The sequence below is a fragment of the Syzygium oleosum genome, unplaced genomic scaffold (genome assembly GCF_021117445.2).
Source record: "Syzygium oleosum isolate NSW1041296 unplaced genomic scaffold, Sole_v2.1 Sole_v2.04, whole genome shotgun sequence".
NCBI classification, from domain to species: Eukaryota; Viridiplantae; Streptophyta; class Magnoliopsida; order Myrtales; family Myrtaceae; genus Syzygium; species Syzygium oleosum.
This window is the reverse complement of record NW_026607488.1, coordinates 990,515-1,012,396: the sequence shown is the minus strand read 5'-3', so window position 1 is coordinate 1,012,396 and position 21,882 is coordinate 990,515. Positions and strand designations below refer to the sequence as shown.

The following is a 21,882-nucleotide window of genomic DNA, read 5'->3' as shown; positions in this document are numbered from 1 at the left end:
TGCACCTCATCCCCTCATCCAACTCTTATCAATCTTCACCCACTGCCTATACTTGCACCTCATCCTCTCATCCAACTCTTAAGCTTTGACCTTTGCCATCTTAACTGTGTTGGCCATCGATTTCACCTGCACTTTTGCTATCCTCATGCTCCGCTTCTTCTCTACCGTATCCCTCTCTACACCCAACCCTTCGTACTCCCTCACCAGCGACTATGCATGGTGCACGTCAGCACCAACACCACCAATTCCATCAGCAACATGGCCATCAAAGCCCTGCACTCCTGCCCCACCAGGACTTTAGCCTCTCTCAGGTCTCTCTATGATCTCAGCAGTGAAAGGCTTGACATTTCTTTGGTGAACAGCGCCAGGACGCGGAGTACATGGCCGGACAGCAAAGCTAGAAGGATCCAGATGTGGGTCAAGAAGTAGAAGCTGGTGAGCTGGGAGTAGAAGCCCACGAAAGAGGAGACAAGTGACATGGACGATATTATGAGGAACACAATACTGAGCGAAGTTAGGGTATTCTGACGAGGATTATAGTAGCGAAAGATGTTGCGGAGAGGATGAACAAAACATGTTGAAATAGTTTGTTATCATGAAAAGAGCTGACTCTTGATTATGAAAAGTGGTGATGTTTCATGTTGCGGAAGAAACGATCGAACAATAAAATTGACAAAATAAGAAAATAAATTGGACACCAGATTTATGTGGTCTAGTCATAGTGACCTACGTCTACGGAGAGAGCAGCGACGAATTCTACTATAAATCAAACGATACAACGGAGATTACAACTACACTCGAGTCACTCAAACACTCTAAGTGTTTCATAAGCTCCAATTACACCCAATAACTCACGCAGTGTTTAGCCTCACAGTTCCTCACGAAATAATCTCTCAATCTCACGAAGGAATTATACACAAATCTTATCACAAGATTTAATTGACTTCAACACTAAAAGCTCTTGGTGTAATTGCGCGAACGAAAATCAAGGAAGAAAACCCACTCAAGCACTCGGACGGCGCTTCATGACCACATCAACAACGGCGGTACCTCTTCTTCATAGCCACGGCGATATTTGATAGATATACACAGAAGCAAGACCCCACAAAAGATAAACCGCCAGAGAAGTTTGACACCAATTCATAAAATAGGAAATTCGGTCAACGAAGTCCACCTTCACTTTCCTTTTCCAGTTTTGGTTGGCCGACTTCAGCAACAAAGATATTTACCCACGTGTCAAGCCCCAAATTGGATCGGTCAAGGAAGTTGACTTCGTGCGGCCACACCAATTTTGATATCATGACGAAACAGTAATCCTTCCACAATATGGACTCCTATTACCGAATGGGAAATACGATTTCCATGCAGCGCCGCCGCAAACGTCCATAAAATCAATTTCAGACTTTCCTTTAATAATCTTGGGTTGGGTTTCATTCAACAAGCTCAAACTCGAGACATATTTTAATAGTTCATCATGAAAACGGCTTATGGTGGGGATAAGATATTAATTTCCAAGAGATGTGTCGATTGGTTGTTTATAAATAGGGACCGAAGCACACATTGTTCATAATAACTACAAATGTTGAAAACAATAACTTCTTCTTCATAAGTCTATTCTTCTTTCATACACACATCTTTGACAATACATTCAAGGTGAAATTCCAAGAGAGAAATTGATGAATTGCTGAACTCGTTTTTCTATGGCTTTGGTGTATATCCTGAAGGTATATTTGTTCTAAACCCTGCAGCAATAATAGTAGGGGAAAATAATACTTTAAGGACAGTGATTGTCATCATGCATCAAAGCATCAAAGATTTATTGATGCAACCCAGCTTCAAGATCAACTCGTTTAGCCAAGAAGATCGGTTCATATTCAAGATAGACAAATCGACAAGAGTCTTACTGATAATATCGATAAGAGAAAAGCCTCATCTTTGACTTTGTCATTTTATCGACAAGAGTCTTACCGATAAACAAGAGTCTTACCGATAAGATCAATAAGAGAAAAGCCTCATCTTTGACTTTGTCATTTTCCATGCATCGAAGCTTGCATCAAAACTTCTCGAGACGGCCACTGACTTTGTCATTTTCCATGCATCGAAGCTTGCATCAAGACTCCTCGAGATGGCCACTAGCATTGGAAATATTGTACATTTAATAGTTCTTAGTTTCTAAGTGCTTCTAGTTTCTATGTACTTTAATAACTTATGGTTTCTAGGTTTAGTCTTTTGCTCTTCTTCTGTTTTTGTATAAAAGGGTCTCAAGTCCATGTAAAAAGACAGACTGATTTGATTAATGAAATTTGCCTAGTGCAATTCTCTTGAACCTTGAAGAGTTTAAACCCCTTGAAAACCTAGAAGAATTTTCACTTCGTCCTTGAAGAGCCAGAGCTTTTCAAGTCTACATCCTTGAAGAGTTGCAGCCATCAATCTAGAAGAATTGATGCCCTTTCAATTTCCTTGGAGGCCTAGAAGAGCATTCCTTGAAGTTCTTGTCTGTTCCCGCATTCTGACCAGTCACGACCGTCCATTTCCTTCTGATTTCGACAACTCCACAGTGCTTATCTGAAAAATCTCAAAACACAAAAGTTGTAGATCCAGGAGTCCTTGATCTTTTGGATTTGGAATCAGGTCATTCCGATTTGATTTGAAAAAGTTATGCCCATTTTTCCAAACTAGCGCAGAACTAATTTCTGCTCGATTTTGTGACGGAGTTTCCGTGTGTCCTAGTCACTCTCCCGATCCTATTGTTCGTGTAACAGCCCGAATTTCGATGTAATTTCCGGGATCAATAAAACTGATATTATTTCGCATTTCATTTTAGTAAGTCTCACCCAGAGCTGATCACTCTCGGGATACTAACCAATAGGGTATGGATGGCTAACTAGAAGATGGTACGTGGACCGGGGACCCTATCGCGAAAGGGATACCGATCACGAGAGATGCTGAGGGAATATTTTGAACCGATGTGGGCCGATCTTAGGAAAGGTAACGGATTTGGTTTGGCCAGGGCCAACGTTGTACACTCGGATCGCAGGTGAATCTGCATGACCGAAAAGTACACGTGGCCAATCAGTCCTGAACCTAAACCGAACGATCGTAGCCTCTGGGGCTAATGATAATTTCTCATTCTCTCAATGATCGAGACCATTGCGATACGGGTAGCCCTAGGTCGATACGCGTAATCTCTAAACTGCCGCCCGTTAGTGAGAGACCCTGAAATTGAAAGTTTAGCGGGTTTTGTTCACGGAATTGGGCCCGGATTTTGGTATCGATTTTCAAAGGCTTAAGAGACTATTTTTGGGAATCTGACGTCATATTACGCTGGCCACTCACATGTGGAGTTAGTACGAGTAAAAATTGGAATTTCGGTCCGGGGGTGAAAAATTACGATTTTGCCCCCGGGATGCCAGCGTCGCTTTTCGAGGCCAAATGAGGTTATTTTTCGTGGCCGATGCCATTTTTGGGTGGCCACGCATACCAGGAGTTTTGGACAAAAATTGGAATTTCGACAAAAATTGAAAAAATAATATTATTTTATTCCCGAAACTTTGACGTGGATTTTCGAGGGCTTGCGCGATGAATTTCGCGATTCCGACGCCATATTATGTTGGCCACGCATATATGGAACGCGTATGTGCAAAAATTGGAATTTCGGTTCGGGATCGAAAAATTACGAAAATGCCCCTAGGCCATTTTTGATTAATTCCGAAAATTGGATTTAATTTTGGGATTAACCAAGGTGAGTTAAGGTTAAACCAGGTCTGGTCAACCATGGTTAGGGGCAAAAGACCATTTCACCCCTAAATTATTGGATTAGGGCAAATCCTAGCCTTTGGATCAAGGGCAAAATTGTCCATTGGCTTGATTTTTGACACATAGCACCCTAGGCCCTAGTTTTTGACTAAGATAAGCATTTTTTCTCTCTCCTTTTTCTCTCTCTTTTTCTCTCTTTTTCTCATTTTCCATTCTGTGAACAGTACCGCCGGAGCTTCGCCGGAGCTCCGATCGCCGTTCCGTCGACACCCATTGCTCAAAGATGTCCATACGTCGCCGTTCGGCCCGGTCCCGTACATCTTTGCTTCACGTCCGTACGGTTATCATTCATCCGGACAGTACGGCCGTCGCCGCCGTGACCGGCGCCTCGCCGGCCACCGTTCCCCCAGTCGCCCGTACAGTGTGTCCGTACGTATGTACTGTTCACGCCGTCCGTACGGGGGGGGGGGGGGTACTGTTCACCCGTCCGTACACCGCGCCGCCGTCCGCCGAGAATTCCGCCGCCGGTTTCACTGTTCATCAGTGATCGGCCGCCATTCCCCGTCGTCGTGACCCTTGTTTTGGTGAGTAAAATTCCTAAACCCGGATTAGGACTGATGCGTTTTTCTGGACTGGTTTAGGTGTTATCGGTGCATTTTTGACTGGCTTAGATAATAGCAGTGTGTATTTGAGACTGGGTTGAGGACCGATTAGTAGAATTTATTATCGGAAAAATTTAGTGGATTAATGAGAATCGTTGGGGAGGATAATAGGGTTTAATGACCAATTTAGGAGTTCATCAGTGAAATTGCCGGGTATGCCCGGGTTGTCTGAATTATATTAGTGCTCGTGGTTCATTGCATTGCATAACATGGACACGCATTGCGTATGCCAAGAGCGAGGCATGTGATGAAAATTGTGCGAGAATGCGTGTCTGCCATGAGTATGTGATCACCTAAAATACCCTGAAGCGTTATACGCTGGGTTCAGATAATAATGAGTTGTGTGATCACCTAAGGACCTTCGGGTCGATACCGTCCTCATGCACTTTGAAGCAGGACGATGCCCGGTACGTCCGGAAGGCGACCATCCTCATGCACTTTGAAGCAGGCTCTGGTTCGCAAGGAGAACAGTGTTGCGCCTCATGCACTTTGAAGCGAGGCTAGAGACACCGGGCCGAGATCGGATGCTTGCGCCTCATGCACTTTGAAGCGGCTAGACGCACCGGGCCGTGAAAAATTGATGACTCGAGTCGTAATAATAATTAATTGGGTAAGTGTGCCAGTGTGGGCCAGTGGGCCAAAGAAATGTGCATGACATGTCAATGACATTTGCATGCATAAACATGCATTGAATGGCATGCGAGTATGTGAGACTCGGTGTATGAGCATGTGATTGGCGTACGTGTGATAATGTGTGCCACGTATGTCCCGTGATTATTACATATTGAACTATCTAACCTGCAGGGTCAGAGAATTGTATGATTATGGTTGTGTTATGATTTTAAATGTTTGTTTCCGGTCAGGAGATTGCATGCTAGCCTAGCCTAGGTTTAGGGGTTGAACTCACTGAGATTCGTCTCACGGTTGTGTAAACCGAAACATTTTCAGACCCCCAGCAGTAGGATGCCGAGGTCACCACCTCTTTTTGGGAATATCGCCTTTTATCCAGCAGTCGTCAAGCATGCACCCCGGTGGGGATGGAGCAGACCAGAGAAGTGGCTGTTTGGATTATTCTCAGCTGTTGGTGTTTCCTTTTTGGTTGTCGTGAACACTGTAAAAAGAGTTTTAAAATAGTAATATAAGTATGTACATATTTTCTGCGTTGATCGTTGTTTATTGGATGGCTATCCTTGGCTCATATTGTAATTGTCTGGGTTTGTTTATTTTATACTTCCGCTTGTGCTTGATCTCTGTATGGGCGTGGGTCGGCGACGCTTCCTGGGACGTCGCAATTTATCGACCGAAGGTGGGATGCTCACGCTTCGTGGGGTACGGGGCGTGACAGTTCGAGTAGTTGAATTTTGGGCTACGTCATTTATAAGGACAATGGTCATCATCATGCGTCAAAGCATCAAAGATTTATAACCGCCGCTTTATCTTCACCAGTAATCAAATTTCCCCAAGAATCTTAAGGTATAATTTCTATGGAGATGGAGATAGTGGCTGCATCAAGTGTCACGCCCCGAACCCCCGTCGAGCCCGTGACATCCCGCCTCTGGTCGAACAGAGTGCGACGTCCCAGGAATAACGTCGCCGACCCAACGATCCATCAGAGTTAACTCGCGGCGGAAGCAATAAAAAATCCCGGACATTAAAATTGGAGAACACCAGGAAGGAACAAATCGTCAAACCACCAAGCATATATTACACTTCCAAATATTTACATCATCCGCCAATACAAACCACAAAATAATTTATAAGCACACCGAACTATAAACTCCAAACCACCAAAATATCAAGATCAGCTCTCTAGGTCAGCACTATCCAAAAATGGGGCGCATCCTCCTCCCAGAACTATCCCCTACGCCCTCTCGAAGGCGTCCACTCGACTCACCGTGTCCTCGGCATCACCCCCGAATCCTCCGCACTGCCTGCTCACTCGACGACTCCGAGTCGACCTCAATCTCGACATTCAGGCAGGGGCTCTGAAATGGTTTGGTTGAAACAACCATGAGATCACATCTCAATAAGTCACAACCTAAGCCCCACCTAGGCTATCACGTAATTACAGACACATCCAAACGCGCAACCAAACAACCACACAACCAGCAATCGAACATTCACACATACCTGGACTCTCTGCATACGCACCATGCACGTTAGCCCACAATCTCAACATACAATTCTTGCACACATGCCATCACACACTTTCCACATATCAATACACGCGCCAATCATACCACAGCAATACATCACAGCCGCGCGCGTGCCTCGATTATAAAGCAAAACCTACTTGGGCACGTCCCATACCATGCCTAGCAGATTTTACCCCATAATCGTGCACTGCATCACGCGATACAAACACACTCGCACACTAACTCACACCATGCATCACTTTCACAATCCTCACATGTCAAGCCAAATCCCGCTCGTTCTCAACTCTTTCCACCACTACCGCTCCCGCGTAAAACGCATCAGGCCAACGGTCTTCTGACCTCGTCAGGCATCGACACCCCGTCGGGCCGGGCATCGTCACCTCGTCAGAGATGGCATCGTCCCGCGTAAACGAACACGCCTCAGGACGGAATCCTACACACACTTTCCTTCTACCGCGCCCGCGTAAAACGCATCAGGCCAACGGTCTTCTGACCACGTCAGGCATCGTCACCCCGTCGGGCCGGGCATCGTCACCTCGTCAGGGACGGCATCGTCCCGCGTAAACGTACACGCCTCAGGACGGATCCTTTCCAACCAATTTCACATTTCCGTATCCTCGTTCCACTCAAACCGCACTTACACACGGTCAACAGTCGCACGACCAAACATACACACCTCACACGCATTCATAGCCACGCACCAATTCACATCTCATGTACACTTCACAAACACACGTTCTCGTCATACGAATACACCACACGACCATACACATTTAACACGCGAATTCAATGCGCATTCACACTACCACACCGCCACACCTCACGGCCACATACACACGGCACACAGCCACGCCATATTCAGCCCAACACCTAGTCCCGATCGATCCACAATATCACTGCCGTATCCAAATCTACTAAACCTCAATTTTTCATTGCCAAATCAGTCCGTAACCAACAAATATCCAGCCTCTAATTCAGTCTCCAAACAGTCATAATAATTCCAATCAATTATACAAATTAACTGCGATCGCTCCACACATCACAGCCATCATCGAGCCTACAAATCCTCACCAATTTCTTCACCAAATCAGTCCCCAAATCAGCCCACGACAACCAAATACCAGCCTTCATCTCAGCCCCCAAAACAGCCACATAAACCCCTAAACCGAACCCTAAACAGTGACCGAAATCCCATCAAAATAAATAGTAAACGAACTCCAAAAATTCTAAAATTTGGACACTTTGCGTAAAACATCTTGCTGAACATTTTCCGTGAGAACTCGAAACTTAGTTCCAACTAGAAACACCTCTTTTGGTCACTTGAAGTCAGACGAAAATCAACTCGCTCCAACAGACCGTTTTGTCCTCAAAATATATTTATTTCAACACCCAAATCACCTTGAAAAGCTTTGAAATTTTTATATGTTATAACCACGAATGTCCCCAACAACGTTTGTGAAGGAAGTATTTTGAAAATAGGCCTGAAAAAATTTATACAAATTCGAACAGACCCGAAGGTCGGGTGAACAGTAAATCGGGCAGTTTTATTTCGGTCCAAAGATGGACTTCCGAATGGCATCAAATGATTTCCAAAAATTCCCAAATTAAAATATGTCATACTTCAAGATGTTGGGAGCAACTTTCATGAAGAAAATTTCCTCAAATTCGGCCCCCAAAATTCTCTACAAAAATAGCAAACCGGGCAGGTACAGTAACCGCGAATCCGCGATTCACCCCGAACCTCACGGATTCAAACCCGAACCGATTCCTACCGAATTCCAACCGCCTAAACTCATTTCCCGACGTCTAATCCAACCCGCAACACCTGCTAACAGTCACGATCAGCCATCAACAACCACGATCAGCCACCAAAAACCATTATCGACACCTTAATCACCCTCTAAATCCTCTAAACCATACCCGAACGAGTCCGAAAATACCCGACGTCCTAAATAGGGATTAGATCGCGACTTACCCGAACTCTAGACTAACTCGGCTAGAGCGGCAAGGGGGAACGGCTGGCCGGCGGCGATCGGCGGTGGCGGCTTGCTCCGACGATGCTCCGGCAATGATCGGCGGTCCAAGGCCGAGAGAGAGATGAGAGGATTTTTGGTGAGGGAGAGAGGGAGAGAGTTCTCTGTTGGGGGGGGGGGGGGGGCCGTGAGAAGAGAGGGAATGAGAAGAGAGAGAGATGAGAGAAACAATTAAATATTTGGTCCAAGGTTTGACCAATTTTTTTCTTAATTTCAATTTTGCCCCTAAAACACTTGGTCCACATTCTTCCAAACCAAAATATCTAAGGGCGTTTTTGTCCAATATTTTGGGACTGATATTTATCCACACTTAATCCCCAAATTCAATTTCCAAAATCCCCAAAATTCGGAATACCCAAAAATAGGCCTAGGGGCAAAATCGTAATTTTCCGGTCCCGGGGCGAAATTCCAATTTTCGCACATACGTGTTCCATATGTGCGTGACCAACATAATATGGCGTCAGAATCATGAAATTCACTTTCTAAGTCCTCGAAAATCGACTGCGAAGTTCCGGGAATAAAATAATATTATTTTTCCAATTTTTGTCGAAATTCCAATTTTTGTCCAAAACGACTCCTAGTATGCGTGGCCACCCAAAAATGGTGTCGGCCTCGAAATATAACCTCAAACGGCCTCAAAATCCAACACCGGCGCCCACAGGGGCAAAATCGTAATTTTTCAGTCCCGGGCCGAATTTCCATTTTTCAACCATACCAACCCCAAATATCATTGGCCACACTAAAATGACGTCATCCTCGTAAAAATAGTCGCGCACGACCCTGAAAATCGACATCCAAGTCCGGATCCAATTTCACTCTCAAAATCGCCCAATCTCAATTTTAGGGTCTCTCACTAACGGGCGGCTGTTTAGGGATTACGCGTATCGACCTAGGGTTATTTGAGTCATGGCGACCTCGATCGTCACCGAAGGTCGACTCATGATCGAGTTCTTAGGTTCACGTACATTTCCCTAGGTAGCCATTCCCTAAAGGTTAGTATCCCGAGAATGATCAGTTCCGGGCGAGACTTACTAAAATGAAATGAGAAATAACATCTATTTCATTGATTCTGGAAATAGGTCAAAATTCAGGATGTTACATCAAGTGCTGGCAATCTTGATAGATTGCGTATTGATCCTTATGATGGAACTAATTTCATCCGTTGGAAAGACAATATAATCCTTCTTTTATCTGTATTACATATCCCCAACATCTTGGATCCCAACTTGCTGGCTATCCCTAATCCAAAGGATGCATGATGATTTTGATGAAATCAAAGCTGTAAGGAAAATGCATGAGGATGATGAAAGGAGGTACTAAGGAAGGATTTTCAATGCTCTGTCAGATCGTCTATATGAAACTTTTTGATCTTACACAATCCCAGAGACATTTGAAATGCCTTAGAGACCAAATACAATATCGATAAACAAGATACTAATAGATTTACTGCTTTGAAATACTTTGAATTTACCTGATCAATGGAAAATCCGTCTCTAAGCAAGTGGAGGAACTTCAAATATATGTTGCCAAACTCAAAGACCTTATGATTGAAGCTTATGAAACTCTTCAAGTTGCTGTAATTATTTCAAAATTGCTTTCAACTTGGAGTGATTATTGAAAAAAACTTCCCATATGACCAAGAACTTGACTACGAATAATTTGATAAAACACATTTGAATTGAGGAAGGTTCTCGGAAAGTGAGGCTAATTACGTGAAAGAAGTTGCAAACAATGACTTCATTCTAGTGCCAGATAAATGATTTTTTTTTTATTTTTCCAATAAAATTCAGAATAGAGACTTCTTTAAAAAGTGACTTCGTTTTGGTATTTTTTTATGAAATTCGAAATTAAAAATTACCCTAAATGAACCATCAAGTTTAGGATAATGCCTAAATTAAACTAGGAGATAAATTACCCTAAATCCTAATTTAAATTGGAAAATTAACCTATCTTTCTACCGTATATTCAAAAAGAGTTATCTAGACATGTCCTAAACATACGACACTATCTTTTGAGAAATTAATTTAAATCATAACTAATCTCTTTCGGATTTTCTTTTAGATGGAACAAAATCAAACAAACAGATAACCACCGCCATCAAAGTTAATTCGAGCAATCCGCAAAATTTGTTTTAACATCTTTGAATTAGGAAAACGATATAAATCAATGATCATATCCATGTGGTTATGGATATAGATGAAAGGCTATTCGTTTAAATTGGGGAACAAAATAAAATCTTTTATTGTATCAAAATGGTTATGTATAGAATAAATATTTTCTGTGCCGCCGAGTATCGTATCTCATTGTTGAGATCGAATAGTCGTCTAAGCACGTTGTCAAGTTAGGAAGGGGTGTTTTAAAATCTTGCGGATATGCCATGCATTAGTTAAATATGTCCAAAGAACCACAAAAGATAATATATCATCCAAATCAGGAAATTAAATATTTAAAACAAATATCTGATAAGGACTCTTACCTAATTTAGCGGACAACTTCCATTTTGGACCCGGCTCCGGATAGGGCATGCAGGCGCGGGATGTCCGATTGCGGCGGACTAGCAGCGGCGACAGTGGCAACGCTTCACGGTGGTGCTCCGATTAATCTGCAAAACAAAGACACTTGCCGCGGCGATGGAGGGATGCGACGGCCGTGATCGTGACAGGGGACACCCGGACGAACCGGGGGTGGCGCCGGGCAATGAGCTCGTGCTCGTTCAAGTACCGCAGCAGCAGGGTTCATTGGCTTGGCTTTGCGGTGGCTCCTGGCCAACGACGTCCATGACGACAAGGGCAGCTCGTCGGGGAAGTAGGCAACCCGTCTGGGCATTGGGTCGATGGTGACGCGGCTGGAGGCGTCGGGTCGGGTCTGGCCAAACGTGTAGGGAGCGCCGGCGTAGAGCTGGTGGCAACAGCGGTCGTCATCGGTACGCCGGGAGGCAGAAACAACGGCGATGGTGCTCGGTTCAGGATAGCAGTAGCAGCGCACATCAGCAACAATGTCGGCAACATCAGCGACGATGGCGGCGACGGCTCTGGGCAACAGTACGGAGCGCCGAGTCGACATGACAGGAGCTCATGAGGCACATCATGTGGCTACGGTAGCAGTGGCGTCAATGTGGAGGCAACATCAGTGGGCAGGGTCATCGGTGTCACCGAATCGAAGGGAAAGAGGCAGGTGTGGCACCTACGGTGGCAGCGACTCGGGCACGTTAGCATTGTACGGTGCGGTTCAGGTCAGCAGCGGCCTCGGCGTCAAACAGCAGCAGTCGCGTCGGGTGATGCGGCAACGGATAGCAATAGCAGGTGCAACTTGTCACAAGCGGCAGCAGCGTCGATGGCAGAACAACGGCGACAGCAACTGCGCGAGCATGAGCAGCAGCACAGATCAACACGTCGTCGTCAATTGGGGCAGCAGTGGCAAGTCGTTACTAGTGGTGGAGACCCATGACCACTGTTTTAGCCGTGAGGGGGAGGCGACGAAGACAGCAGCTGCCGGAAGCACGGCGGGACAGGAGAAGCCGCGGCTGAGGGAGGTTCGGCCGTGTGGGGGAGATCTACCGGGCCTTCTCTATCTCTCTCTCACTCTCACTCTCACGTGTATCACTCGTGCTCTCGAAAATTGTGATTGCCTTCCTTCAATCAAGAGGTATTACGATGTAGTTATAATGTAAACCTAGGTTAATTGGCCGGGCTTTGTAAGATGATAGGCCTTAGCCTAGGCTTTTCTTTTTAACTTCTCAATGGATTGAACTATTTTAGGCTTTTCTATAATTGAAGTTTAATGGTCTGATTTAAGCTCAAATTAAGACAACCAAGGCCTGACATGCCTTGTGAATTTCAGCCCCCCTTTCCCTCTTGTCTGGCCGAGTGTTGCTCGATGTGCGAGTTACGTACGCACAACCAATTTGAATTTATCTGCCACCGCCGGTCTAATGCAAAATGCAAATTAAACTACATGGTTCTAAACTATATGCCATGCAATTTATTTTTGCTTATTTAATCCCTAATTTTGTATGCAATTAATTTCAAAAAGGTTAGCCAAAATTTAGGTGTCAACAAATGAGATAGGGAAAATGTTGTAAATAAATTACCCATGTTATTTTAATTGGATGAAGATCCAAGGACGTTCAGTGAGGCAATGGCATCTAGAGATGCATCATTTTGGAAAGAAGCAATTATTGATGAAATGGATTGAACTATTGCTAACAATACATGGATGTTAGTTGACATGCCTCCTAGATCAAAATCAATTGGATGCAAATGAATATTTAGAAGAATGTATAACTCTAATGGTACGTTACAAACCTTTAAATCAAGGTTGGTGGCAAAGGGTTATAGGTAGAAAAAAGGAATTGACTACTTTGATACATGTGCACCGGTTGCTCAAATAACATCCATTAGAGTTCTGTCAGCTTTGGCATCAATTCATAAATTGCATGTGCATCAAATGTATGTTAAAACAACTTTTCTAAATGGTAAATTAGAATATGAGGTGCATATGAAACAGCCTAAAGGTTTTATTCTACTTGGAAATGAGAATAAGGTTTGCAAATTAAATAAATCAGAATATGGTTTGAAGCAAGCACCGAAACAATGACATGAAGAATTTGATTAGGTGATTTTATTATAAGGATTTAAGCATAACAATGTCGATAAGTTCATTTACTCAAAATTTACCAAAGAGTATGGTGTTTTAATGTGCTTATATGTAGATGATATGCTGATTTTGGACAAATATGCATGGCATAGATGAAACTAAAAAGTATATATTTTCTCAATTTAAAATGAAAGCTTTGGGAGAAATTAATACAATTTTAGGTATCAAAGTGATCAAACATAGTGGGGTTATGCTTTAAGTCAAGGCCATTATGTGGAGAAAATCATTAAAAAATATCAATATTTGGGAATTAAAAAGTCAAATGTACCTTATGATTTATCAATTAAATTGATGAAAAATATCAAGCAACCTTTCGCACAATTAGAATATGCTAGTGCAATTGGAAGTTTGATGTACGTTATGTGTCACGCCCCGTACCCTACGATCACGTAACATCCCGCCGCGGTCGTTAAGAATGTGACTCCCAGGATTTGTCGCCGACCCGTTACCATCGAAATAAGAGAAAATACGCGGAAGCCATACGAACACTCCATTGAACAAACATTCAAACGGGATAACAGAGAGAGAATTTAAACAAACCAACAAGCCGTTTTATAAACTTAATGTCATATACAATGATAGCATAAACAAGCCTTCCTAAAGGCCACAAACCCAGACCACGCATACTCAAAAAGGGATAGGGTGGTCGATCTGCTCCACTACTCTATTCAAAAGAGGAGCTCCCAAAAAGATAGGGATCTCTAACCCTATCAAAAACCTTCGCAACATCCTGGCGGTGCTCCTGGCGAAGCCGGGTCAGATGCCTCACTATAAGAGCCGGACGGCAAGGACTCCCATTCAGGTTCTGGCCACTCGACCCATGCTGGGGGCTCTGTAACCATCAGTTCTGGCTCTGGATTAACTACAGTTCCGTCAGGGGGATCAATCTCCATAAGATCCCATAATCCTAAACCATCGTCATGGGGAACATCGAACCCCTCGAGAGGACCAATAGTCTGAGCTCCATCTCTCAAAAACCAAGCCATGTACTTATGAGCTGTCAAGTACTGCTCACCATCATCGACCCAAACCGTGCTCTCATACTTCCGGTACTCCCTACCCTCACCTACTGGGTACTCAGTCACCCAATGCTCCATCTCCGTTGGTACCCCGAAACGTAGCGGAGGCTCAGTCATAATCAAGGTCGAGGGTCTGAAAATGTTTAACAACGGGGAATGAGATAAAATCTCAATAAGTAAACTGCCTAAGCCTCGACTAGGGCAATACGTACCTCCGGCACCCTAATCCTGCCATTCTAACCAAAAGGTTAAGTTCCTATCCAACGGACAATGGTACCACATACTATGCAAGTCTCAATTTGTATCACAACCGTGGCAATTATTAATATGTATAACAGCAATAATAATTATCCAGACATAATCAATCATTCACACGAGTCTCGATTATAAGATGAAATCACTTCGGCCCGTCCCATACCGTGCCTCACGATTTTATCCTATAATAAAGCTCAAAGCATGCCATATGCACATAACACTCGAAGTTGTCCAGATTATTAACGACCCACCATAGGTCACACCGAACTCCCGCCGGTCTTCCGGCATAGCCAGGCATCACCCCACTACTTTGGGCGTGGCAACGTCCGGGATCGAACCCCCCCCGACAAGTCGGGTACCGGACGGCATCCCATTTAGGAGCATCGATCCGGCCTCCACCGCGATCGGCAATGTCTAGGATCGAACCCCCCCCGACAAGTCGGGTACCAGACAGCATCCGAACTTCCGCCGGGCATCGTCTAGAACTCGTCTTAGACGGAACTCATCATGGTCACACACGTAAATAACCACGCATTGCCAATTTTAATCTTCCTTAATTAGCCAATGCAAGTGTTTATGACGTGCAATTTACTACGAATAAAACTGCCATGGATCGCACTCGTTTTTCGTATTAAACTTCAATATATGATCACGATATGCTATGCCAAGCCAACAATAGCCATAATTAACCACATGATCCTCTTTTAAAATCCTACGATTATTCAACAAGTGCGAGATCAACCATGAAATGTAAATTTCAACCATACGATATTCGTTCTAGGCCACGAAATCATCAATCAAACTACACGATCAAGACATAGTCAACTAATCAGCCATGATTAAATAAATTAACCATACGATCAAACCAATTAACCATACGATCGGTATTAAACAACTAATCCACCACACGATCGTCATTAAACCTTTAATCGACCCATAATCGACTAATTAGCATGCGATTGCCAATCAAGGTCACCCGATCAATCTTAAATCTCTAATAAGCGATATGATTAACTTTTATCACTTCCTAATTTAATCCAAACCGTGGGATCTAAATTAGCACATAATCATGATAATTAAGCCCTAAAATTAACCTTAACCATTCTAGAACCAATGGGGGCCATATGATCAAAGTCCAAGTCATCCAATTCAGCCACTACCACATGATTATTGCAGCCACAAGACTAACCCACGAATTTAATTAAAACAACTACTAAACAACCATACTTAGCCAAATTAAGCACAATTAGCAACATTAAACATATGATCAAGCTCAAATCACATAATCTACCTATCTTAACATTCAAATCAGCCACATAATTATCAAATCCAGCCACCAACAATTTCTCAATTCAGCTTATACCATAACCCCTAAATTAACCCCTAAAATAACCCCTAAATTACCCTAACAACCCCTAAACACTATCCATTGGTAACCTACTAACCTAATCAAGGTTTAGGGAGTTACTTACCACTAATATAAGCTAAGAATCAAGCCAAACCCAGCAGCACCAGTCCCGGCCAAGCCAAGAGCTCCGGCGAACGGCGGTGGCCCAAATGGCGATCCGGCGAACGGCGGCTTGGGGGCGGCTCACGGTGGTCCACGGTGGTCCAAGGTGGTGGCGTGAGGGGCTGATAGGTGGTGGACGGTGGTGGGGAGTGTCTCGGCCAAGAGAGAGGAAGAGAGAGAGAAAAATGAAGAGAGAGAGAGAGCAAGGGAAAAGTGAGGAGAGAGAGAGTGTGAGCTGAACATATCTCATCAAAATGGAGGGCTAGGATGAGTCCTTGATGCCCAAGTATTGATCTAAGGGCTAAAAATGCATCTTGACAAAAGGCTTCTAGAAGGGTATTTTTGTAATTAACCAAAAAGGCAAGGGCAAAGTTGTCCATGAAGATTTTCGGCCACTAGGGTAAAAATACCAACAAGTCCTTCCACTCAACAAATAAACTCTAGAACATACAGGGGCAAAATCGTCTTTTCCAATTTCCGAGCCTAATTTCCCTTTTTCGCGAATTTCTGAGCAAACCGATAATAAAGCGAGCTTAATGCGGCGTCGTCCAATATAATAATTTTGATATCCTTGAATGTTCAATACCCAAGTTCGGATTCCAATTCGTGGTCAAAATCGATCAAACATGACTTTCGTGTATCTCAAACTAACGGGCGGCTTTTAGGGTTTACGCGTGTCGACCCGTGGTTGATTTGATATCAATCCACGTTTGAGTTTACTCGAGCCATGGTGACTTCGGTTGTCATGTAATTACGAGGGTCAATCACTAGTTCCTAACGACACGATCGTTAGAAATTGATTTTGGAACGTTTGGAATGCATACAACGATTAAACGGCATCACCCGTGACTCAATTGTATAACATTGTTAAATTGTTCCATAATCATTCTTGGATCGGCCTATAATGGCCCAAAATATCCCCTCGTCAATCCTTATGGTCGAAGTGCCGATCCAGGTTCGAGTTCTTGGGTCGTGCGTATCAAAATCCTAACTAGCCATTCCCCAACGGTTAGTATTCCCAAGAATGGCCAATTCCGAGTGAGATATAACAGAAAGTGCATTGATGTAAATATCATTTCATAAATCCCGAAAGTGGGTCGAAATTCAGTATGTCACATTATGCGTTGCACTAGACCAGATATAGCCTTTATTTTGTGTAAATTGTCCAGATTTACAAGTAATCCTAATATTATGCTTTGGAAGGCCATAAGTAAAATTCTTAATTACTTAAAGAAAACAATACAATGTTCTATTTTATGAAAGACAACCAGCAATACTAGAAGGATATTCAGATACTAGTTGGATAACTAGCACAATTGATAGCAAGTCTACATCTGGATGAGTTTTCAAGCTTGCAAATGGTGCAATCTCTTGGGCAACAAAGAAGCAAACATGTATAGCTCATTTAACTATGGAATATGAATTTATATCACTATCGGCAACTGATAAAGAGGCTAAATGGCTATGGAATTTGTCATTGGATATAAAGTTGTGGCCATAACAAATGGTAGCCATATCTTTAAATTGTGATAGTAAGACAACTATGTCTATGTCATACAGTTAAATATACAATGTAAAATCTACACATATTAGTTTGCGACATGAGTATGTTCGACAATTAATTACTGATGGAATTATTTTAGTAATTTATATTCTGACAAATAATAACTTGGCTAATCCATTCACTAAGGGCCTCTCGAGAGGTTTAATAAGCAGTACCGCCAAATGAATGAGTCTTAGACCAAATGATAATAGTTAAGCGTAATGGAAATCCAACTTTATAATTCTAACGAAATTATTAAAGTTCAATGGGTAACAACAAGCTATTGTATCTTAACGGTGATCGAGTACTGGGGCCCAAGATTAGTACTCATGGAAAGTTAGGAGGATGAGTGTAAGTAAACACTCTTAATGAAGTTTAAGGTTTAGCAAGACAATGCTAATGTAATAAGTTAGGAACTTCACCTATATGAACATAAGAAGTGGTGCCGCTTCTAACAAAAGTCAAATGTGTTCATGAATGCAGGAGGAAGCACAAGGCCATATTAATGCTTAGGCATAGGAAATTTCTAACTGAATGTGTATCAAATCATATGTGTGACAATTAGATTAACAAATGAAATCGTGATTTAAAATTTTATCTACCACTGATTTTGTTAATGGAATTATTTACACTAATTGAAAATTCAAATCTTAATAGATACCTTCTTATATGTATGAATTTATGTAAATTAGTACGGATAACAAATTAAGTGGGGAATTGTTGAAATAGTTTGTTATTATAAAAAGAGCTAACTCTTGGTTATGAAAAGAGGAGACTCTTGCTTATGAAAAGAGACGATCGAAAGTGGTGATCGTTCATCATGAAAAGTGTTGATGGTGGGGATAAGGTACGTATTCCCAAGAGATGTGTCGATTGGTTGTCCATAAATAGGAATCAAATCACACATTGTTCGTAATAACCATTACTGTTCAAAACAATAACTTCTTCATAACTCTATTCTTCTTTCAAGCATACAACTTTGACAACAAATTCAATGTGAAATTTTAAGAAAGAAATTGAGTAATTGCCGAACTCATTTCTTTGTGGCTTTGGTGTATATCCCAGAGGCATATTTATTCTAAACACGGCAACAACAATGGCAGGGGCAGATAATATCTTAAGGACAGTAATCGTCATCATGCATCAAAGCATCAAATATCTATAACTACCACTCTATCTTCATCAACAATAAAATTTCCCCAACAAAACAAAGTTTAAGCAAGAGAGTAGGAGATTGGAGAATGAACTAATGGGGCTAACAATATAACCTAGAGGGGGTGCATATGTGATTTTAATTAATCTTGACAAATTTAAAACGGAAGTAAATTCATCAAAATTAGAGACTGAACAACAACAATAGTTCAATCCAATTTATCAGTGTGCAAAGGTATATCAAAATAATCAACAAGAGTTTTGGGATAAGAGAATTTGCACACAAAATTTATAGTGGTTGGGCTTAGATCAAATCTACGTTCACTCTCCCAAGCTGACAATCTACTGGTTAGATTTCACTAATATATCAATAAGAGGTTACAAAATCTGAGTGTTCACTTCTCAGGTGTGTGGTTGATCTCTCTAACTCACACGATTACTCTTACAATGACTCTCAAAGATCAAAATTTTAGCTCACAAAAGACAAGTATGAAGTTCTCTTGCTTTGGGATTTTCAATTTTGATCTCATATCACTTCTCCTCGGCACCTTAGTCTCCTTTTATACTCCTCCACTTCCAATCTACCCATTGGACAGTCTTCAGAGGATTGTCTTCCATTCTACTCATTAGACGTAACTATATGAAGAAAATTGAGTAGCCATTGAAGGACAAAATCTGAATCTCCATTAATTCTGGTCGTCTATACAACCAAAGTCTTGGTTTCCATAAGTAGAGATCTTCAATTTTGGAAAGTTTCTTGTCTCGAGATTGATTGCCAATCAATCAAAATGTTTTGCATATTAAATTGTTGCAAAGCAATCTTCAAAAATGAGAGTCAATCAAATTATCTTAAGAAAGAAATCCGAACTAGATTACTAGCTGTTATGAGTCTTGGATTTGTGTCTGAATAGGATTAAAAATAGTTTCCTGATTCTGAAGTTTATCTTCTGTATAAAGTCTCGATGTATTTTCCCTTGAGCAGGTTCCACACCATGATGATACTGAGCTTATAATGATAGATTCTGAATATGTTTGAAGATATCCATACATAAATCTTTCGATATCCATATGTTACTTGATGATGTTCATACAATTACTTTGATGACATCCACGAAGTAACAGTATATAAACCATGATATCCATACAGACTTAGAGTTTGGTCTAGACGTAGTCTCTTTAAAGATTAGTTCCTTAATCACCAAAGCTTCAAGGCATTTATCGGACTTTAAAGAACCATATTGATGGTTTTGTCAACTTCAGAACTTGTTTGGAGGTTTTCTCAACATGAACAAGAACTTCTCAACTTCATGGCAGTCATTTTCTTTTTGGTTTTTGGGGGTCTATTTGGGTGTTTGTATTTATGTACATCAAGAGGTGAGAATTTGAACGACAAAGAAAGGAAAAGTCTCAAGTTCAACGGCTAGGACATAGGCTAGCGAGGGCAATGCGTGGGCATCACTCATTTCGCTCTATCCCATGTGTTTCAAAAGCCGAAAGGCACGAAATTGTTAATAAGGCTTCCTTATCAAATTATGAGAGAAGATTTGTCTTTCCACAAAATGACATGAGAATTGTATCGAAGAAGAGAGAGAGAGAGAGAGAGAGAGAGAGAGAGAGAGATGGTAAATAATGAGATAGAACAAAATATTTCCAACTACTTCAAAGCATATGTTAAAAAAAACTAGTCATAAAGATGCATATAGTCAAGAAAATGTTTTGAGCCATTTTCCGGTTCACTTGGATATGCAGTTTTAACTTCTGAGAATGCATTGTAAAATAGGTTAATTAACAGGGCCAAAGCAGCGGTCAGTCTATGAGTCGCCTATGGTAGTACGTCCCTAGCGATTTTGCTAGCATGTCTAGGGCATCTCCCTACTCTAGCAAATGCCAGAAACATAAACAAAAACGAACAGGGGATCAGTTCCGTAGAAAGCATATGCCATGTGCAGCATTTTTTAATACAGAGAAGTGATTGCTCAATTACACGATGAAAAGTCCTGTGCGAAATGCGCATGGACATCGCTTGACAGGATGTCATGAGAAATGCCTTATCATCGTTCCAAATCATCTGCCTTGACATGAAATTAATCCCATTGATGATGACAGGGCTTTTGCTTCTACAGATGTCTCTTAGATGACTGAATATTTAGTAAATGTATAGAAAGGGAATGGATGTGAAAAATGAAGAGTAAAAACAACTGATGAAACAGATTGCATATCCTTCACCCCTACAATACTTCACTAATGTACATCAGCATCGTCGAACAAAATTGATGATATTCAAAGGCTTCAAAACTCATTCTTCACCGCACCCCTGAGCCCCGTCATCCCTCCCCATCTTCCCACTTCTCCAGCATAATACAAAATTCAGACGAACAGCTGATGCCGCAATTAAATATGAACATATGCTAAGAAACAAACTCAAATCATCAAGCCATTACCATCTCCAATCTATATGCAAAAGAATATGCTAAAATCAATGACTAAGAAATAATTGAAAATCCAAAAATTGTATAATCACGTACCTAATGGTAATAAATCATTTCAAAAGCATGATAAATAATGCCAATTGATAACATATCACACATGCGTGTGAACAAAAACCATATTAGACCCCACCACCTGAGAATAAGCGACTTCTGAGGCCAACATGAACACTCGAGCAAAACAATCTTTTGCTGAGCCATGTTCAAAATTTTCATGTCAAACTATCATCCTGTGCACATCAGCTAGTAGTTCTCATTTCAATGCAGTTCAAAGGAGCCAACCAATAAACATACCATCTCTTCACCAATGTCCACTAAACAGTATCTGGAAATGGTTCAAAATAGCTTCCACTCTATCAAGCAATGCTTGCAACCGTCCAGAGTTCATGTTGAATAATGGCTCATCGGTACCAAGACCCTGTTAAATGAAACACACAGCTTGAATTACAGAAAAACTTAATAGAGGAGAGCGACATACATCATGGAAGTGCATGACCGACACTGTAAGTTCACTGTATATTACGGATCATTATGCTTTGTACAAGCAAAATTTTCATTCATGACATCAGATAGGTGACAGGAATAGAACTTGTTTTGGTGTTATAGCTCATCTAGGTTCTTCCAATAGCAAAATAGTGGAATTGAGAAGGAAGA

General features: G+C 41.9%; 1 pseudogene; it reads right to left on the bottom strand.

The window, feature by feature from the left end:
- Window positions 1-6: 6 nt before the first annotated feature.
- On the bottom strand, window positions 7-21,080 carry LOC115684536 (uncharacterized; annotated as a pseudogene).
- Between the last annotated feature and the right edge of the window lie 802 nt (window positions 21,081-21,882).